Below are 6,072 nucleotides of genomic sequence, written 5' to 3'. Positions count from 1 at the left end.
AATATGTGTGTTGAACAATGGTGAGTAAACCTTGTCTCTTTTTCATATACATATTTTTTTATGTCAGTGTTGTATCCATGATTTGGAATGTATGCACCTGAGCACAATTATGTGACAAGATCGCTGGATTACATATTTATTTTAAAAGCACTAGAGAGGAAACTTTACGGAGCCCATGCAAAGCAGAGCTGGAGGCGCATAGAAGCCTGTTTTGATATAAGTGGAATGGATCCAGCTAGAGTGTAAATTCGAGACTGTATTTGCTTTTGTCACATTCTATTTTTTCAAAATACTTTCGTATGTCTTATTTGATCTATTGCCCCCACTTCTGGATGAGAAAACTGAGGCCTAGGACTTGAAATGGTGTGTCTATGTTCACACAACAAATTAGTAGCCAAGCCAAAACTCAAACTGAAATCATTCCCTGTACCCGGCTGCTTCCTTCCCAGCAAGGATTATTATTATTGCATCAATTGACCTTCACAAGGTGATTTGATTGATTCATCCCTGATGACTCGATTTAGCCTCCTGGGCTTCTTCAAATAAATATTAATCCCACATCTCTTCCTAAATACATTGAATCTGTGTCTCTGTTTTTGCTTTTCTTCATCACTTTCCCTGCGTTCCACCTCTCCTCCCTCCTTCCTCTGCCATCCTCCCTCTCTCTGTTAATCTCCTTTCCTTCTCTTCTTTCCTCCCTTCCTCTCCTCTCACAAACACATTTGTTTTTCTTGCATAGGGATGGTATCATGTTGGCAGGGCTCATGAAATGAGGAGTATCAAGTCCCTGGAAGCAGAATATTTTCTTATGGATTTTTTTAATTGTGTGGATTGTTTTGCCAGGCTAATGAAAAAAAGGAGTTGCCCTTATCTCAGGCCAACGAGAGGAGGCCTTCAAGTTTTTGTTTTTTTTTCCAAGCTGGTTCCTTACAAATGCATCCAGAAGGTCACTCTCAGGTCCCCCAAGATACCAGCGGGTAATCAATCACATCCAGGACATGAGCATCCCAGAAGGTGATCTCATGAATGGGAAGATTGGGGGAAGGAGAAAGGGAAGCGTGAGCTGTCCCAGCATGGTGAGCTAGTAAAGGTGACCCAATGGATGGCTGTCTCCAGGCTCTATCTGGGGCAGTCGCAAGTATATTCTAGTACCAGTGGCTGTCCTTCCCCTGATTGTTTCACTCCAAATTTTTTTAAAAAAGCATACACTTGCATAAAAGGCTCAAACATGTCCCATAATCTGATAATTGCAACTCAGTCACAACTTAGACTGTGTCTAAAAGCTCCAAGTGCTGGCTCCACATGGGACCCCCAGGCAATTCCTTCAAAACACAAGAGGGGGCTTCAGTCCTGATTTTGACAAGGGTGAGCTGTGTGAGCGTGGGCAACTCTATCAACTTCTCTGGGCCTCGGTTTCCTCAGTTATGAAATAAAATAACTAGTTTATTCTTTCAACACACACTTATTAAACATCTACTTTAATGACAGGCCATGTTTTAGGAGTTGAAAAAACTTTTTAAATGATAGATACAGTTGCTGGTCTCAGGGGGATCACAAAGTTTAACAGGGGAAAGATGTGTAATAAAGGAAAATAGTAATAATATTTTTAAGCGCTCTTATGGTGCTGTGTGCAAAGTGTTACGAAAAGACAAAGGTGGTAACAACTTAACCTAGGAGCTTATCTTTAGGATAACCTCCCAGCCCTAAAAACTTGTGTGTGTGGCTTTTTAATTTGTTTTGATCTGTTTTTCACACTAATGTATTTCATTCTTTCTCTGGCTATTTTCAAATCATTGTTGTCACTATCAACCATGACCAATTACTACATCACATACTGTTTAATTGCCCCAACCATTGTAAAAATTAGGTATTATAATCATCATGATCATAGTGTCTTGAGATGTAAGAGCACTGAGGCCCAGAGAGGTTGAGTAACTGATTCAAGCTCACACAGCTGGGAAGTTACAGAACTGGGATTTGAGCCTTCAACTGTCAACTCCAAAGCTCATGCCCTTTCCACATGGTGATGCTTCATGTGTGTGCTGCCACTCAGGACTGGCAACATAATTAGCAGGACCAAGTGCAAAGTAAAAATATGGGGCCCTGTGTTCAAAAAGTGTTAAGAATTAAGAATTTCAATGCAGCAACAGGAGAGCATCAAACAAAGCAAAAGGCCTAAGTATGGGGCCCTGAATGACTGCCCAGGTGGCACTCCCATAAGCCTGCCCTATAGCCAGCCCCCAGTTTACTCTGCAGATGGCATCTCCCATCAAGGAGCAAAATATCATCAGAGCAATTTGTAGGCCTAGACCTATTACTAGGCAGTAATCATGCTCCACGTCCAGGTTTCCCAGTTTACACAGAAGGTTCAGCATGGACCTCTTGGGCAGAACTTGTGGGCACTGTGTGATAGCTCTCCAAGACAAAGAAAAATTTTCATTGTGAGGAAAGGTGCATAATCTCGGGCTGACAAAGATTAGCCACAAAGATCTAACCATACCCTCATCTTATATTTGGAACCTGAGGAGGGGGACATAAATGCAGAACAAATAGAACACAGCCAAAATCCTCTTAGCCTCTTCTTTTAAATTGCAGGTCAGATCTGCAGGTGCGCCCTAAGGAAGGGAAGTGGGGGAAAGTAACATGGGCCTTGCCTCTGCTGGTTGGTAAGCCTCCCTCCTAATGCTCTCAAGAAGGTGTCGACTCCTATGGATCCAGTAGAGATTCTCATCCTTCTTTAGGTCAATGATTTTTAAACAGTGGTATTTAATCTTTTGAGATCATAGATCCATCTATGAAAATATGAACTATCTCCCTAGAGAAAAGACACATATGTGCATAAAATATTTTGTATGCAATTATAGACTCTCTGCATTGACCCCAGATTTTTTAAGACCCTGTTTTAGACCAAAGCTTCCCCAAAAATAGAACCCTACAATGTCAGACCCAGTCAGAAATTTAGAGATTATTTTTTTGAAACTATCTCTTCCTAAGGGAGTAAAAGCTGAGGTCATTTTGGATAATAAATGGTCCTGCATATTTTCAAAAGCCGACTCTCCTGATTGTCAACTCTACCCTTGAACAAGTTGCCCCCACCCCCATTTGCTCCTATCAAAACACTGTAGCTGAGAGGAATGAGTTACCACCACAAATGGCTGCTGTCAGGCTGTCAGTGAACATCTGTGGAGCACCGAGACAAGTCAGGGTGTTAGGCAGAACAGTTCTTGTCCTTGGGAAGCTCACAGACATCTGGGGAGAGACACATCAAAACAATGGAATGTGTATAACCTGTGTGGTAGAGATGTTTGAGCTAGGCTGAGAAGTGGCACATGGGCAGGCACAGTCCGCTCTGCTGGGTTGGCCCATACAAGTGTCCCGAGAAAGAAACACTTAGTCTTCAAGAATGAGCACAGGGCCATGGGGGGAAAGTCTGCTAGTCAAGGGGACTGGCATGTACAAGAGCAGACCAGGGAGAGACAGCACGAGGTTTGCAGGGAACCGGAAGTGGATGGGATTGGCTAGAACACAGGGCATGTCTGAGGAAGAAGTTGGAGGCGAGGTGGAAGAGAGGGGCAGGGACCAGAGGCTGGGGGCCTTAGATATCATGCTGAGGGTTTGGACCTAAGGAAGAATGTCAGCCTGAGTGATGGATGAGGGAGTCTCTTCCTGAGGCTGATGCAAGGAGGCCAGATATCCATCTCTCCCGGATGGCCGCCTACCGGGTGGGGGCAGGGGAAAGGGTGGGTCATGAGCAGCCCCTTTGAGATCCCTATCATTTCTCTTTACAAATCAACCACTGCCAAACACTAGAGAACATAAGAAGGGCCTTGTAAAGCGATCATCAATGATGGGCAGTCTAAAATACATCTCTAAGATGTCAATGAGATTTAGCACCCGAAAAGTACCATTCTGCTCCACTAAAACATGGCTAAATGGGAGGAGGCTTTCTCACAAATACAGAGAAATTGCTTTCATTAAAACAAATTTAAACATTAAAAACCTGACCTCCACCTGATATATAGATGTCTGCAAAGTCTCACATTTTTTATTTATTCTTAAAATTGAACAAGTTTAGCCCTAAGATGATGGGCTGACTTTGAGGAGATATGGATCAAGACAACATCGCCAGAAATGCTAAGAATTGCTGTTTCCATGTCACTACTTCTCAGGATTCCTAGGCAGTATGGGCACTAAAAAGTGCTTGGAAGGCGTGTGTTTCTCCCAAGCAAATGTGTAAACAAAAAACCAATTACTAGGACTTTAGTCAGTATTCTGCTCTAAAAGTGGTTTTCCCATATTAACCACTAGATGTCACAGGAACCCTGTTTTAAAAGGAACAAAGCGTCAAAATTGCTGATCTAAAGAAAACAATTCCCCCTAGTGTTTGGATTTTTCAATTAAAAAATACTTTTAACGAGAGTAATATCTACCAATGTTCAGAATTTCTCTATTGAGTGTCCACATAATGATTATAATTCCTCAGACTACGTGCAAATAAGATGGTCCCTGCAGGATCACAACAAATAGATTTCTGTTGAAATATCCATGGTAAATGTACACTGTACAGGAAATTCCATTTGATTTACACTATTTATTTAATAAAAATAATCTCTGAGATTATTTGCATTTATTTCTGAAGGAGGATGTTTTTCCTTCCTCAGAATAAGTTCAGGAAATGGGTGAAGTGTTCAGGAAGTTAGCTAAATGCTGATGTAAATCCAAAAGGAAGGTCTGTTGTTAAAAAAAAAAGAAAAAGCTAGGAAGTGGTTCTCTCTTTCACTTATGGAAAATGTTATACAGAATTTCTGATTTAAAAGGAAGAGGACTAGGAAAAACGTGTGTACCCGTGATATCTTTTTCTGTGGATCTGGTTAGGCAGTCCAGACTTTTACTGATAACAGTAGCCGTCAAAGAAAACTGTGTCAAGAAATAACATCTAGATGGGAGACGTGACTGGGATTAAGTTTGTACTAAGTTAAGCCCTTACTATGGAATTTGTATCAGCTATTCTAGGAAGTATGTCTTGATAGGAAACTCTGAGTTGAAACGAGATGGTGGGGCCCCTCAGAGCTAGGGAAACAGCCAAACACTGCACTCCCCTGACCAGGACCCTGTGCCTTCCAGCCACCAACAAAGGGTGTCATGCTGACCTGTGGACACAGAGAGGCAGAGACTCATTCAGGGAAACCTCAGCTCTCCAGGGGTGCTTGATCAGTGTTGCAATGTGCTGTGGCCCTTTAGTGATGAGGTGGTTATTTATCTGCAGCTTGCAATGTAGGGAGTGTGCTGTATCAAGTGTACAGAGCAAACAGAAAGCTCCTGGCCACTGAAACACTGGCAGTTGAGAAAGCGAAGATTCGATTCACTGAACAGTGCCACGGAGGGCAGTTTGTTGTGCTTTCTTTGAAACTTGCCCCCTCCTTTCTATCTCTCTGTTACCACTTTGATTCAGACTCTCATGGTTTCTCATCCAAACTGGTCTGCCTGCCTCCAGTTTGCCTCCTCTCCAGCCCACCGTCTGTGCATCAGCCACAGTGAGCTTTGCAAAACACCAGCATGGATCTAGGCTTTCTTGCCCTTAAATGTCTGCTGGCTCCCCTGTGCCCTGTGCAGGAGACAGTACAACCCCCAAGACCTTTCATAACTTTGTCTCAGCCCCCCTTCCCTCCTACTCCAAGAATCTCAGGCTCCAGTTACACTGAACGACTCGCTGCCCACACCTCCCCGCAGGCAGCTCGCAGCCAAGTTTATTCACACGTTTATTCTTTTCACTCTGGGTAAACGAGGAATTGGGGATTGACCGTGCCCTTTTAATTTCTAGAGAGTAGTCTCTTGGATTGATGGAATCATGGCATGAGAGAAGCAAGAGCATGAGGCTCAGAGAACCCCAGGCAGACCCACCTACACAACCATCTACTCGGAGCAAATCTCATAAATCAACAGGTCTGCTAGGAAAGATGTTCGCATGGAGGTAGTTAGCTGATCTGATGATTAAATTGCCTCTACTGGCACATCATGAGTCAGTTTTAATTGTAATTTTTTTGTATATTGCATTCAGAGGATGGTTGTGAT

The sequence above is a fragment of the Manis pentadactyla genome, chromosome 9 (genome assembly GCF_030020395.1).
Source record: "Manis pentadactyla isolate mManPen7 chromosome 9, mManPen7.hap1, whole genome shotgun sequence".
Taxonomy (NCBI): domain Eukaryota; kingdom Metazoa; phylum Chordata; class Mammalia; order Pholidota; family Manidae; genus Manis; species Manis pentadactyla.
This window is presented reverse-complemented; position numbering follows the sequence as displayed.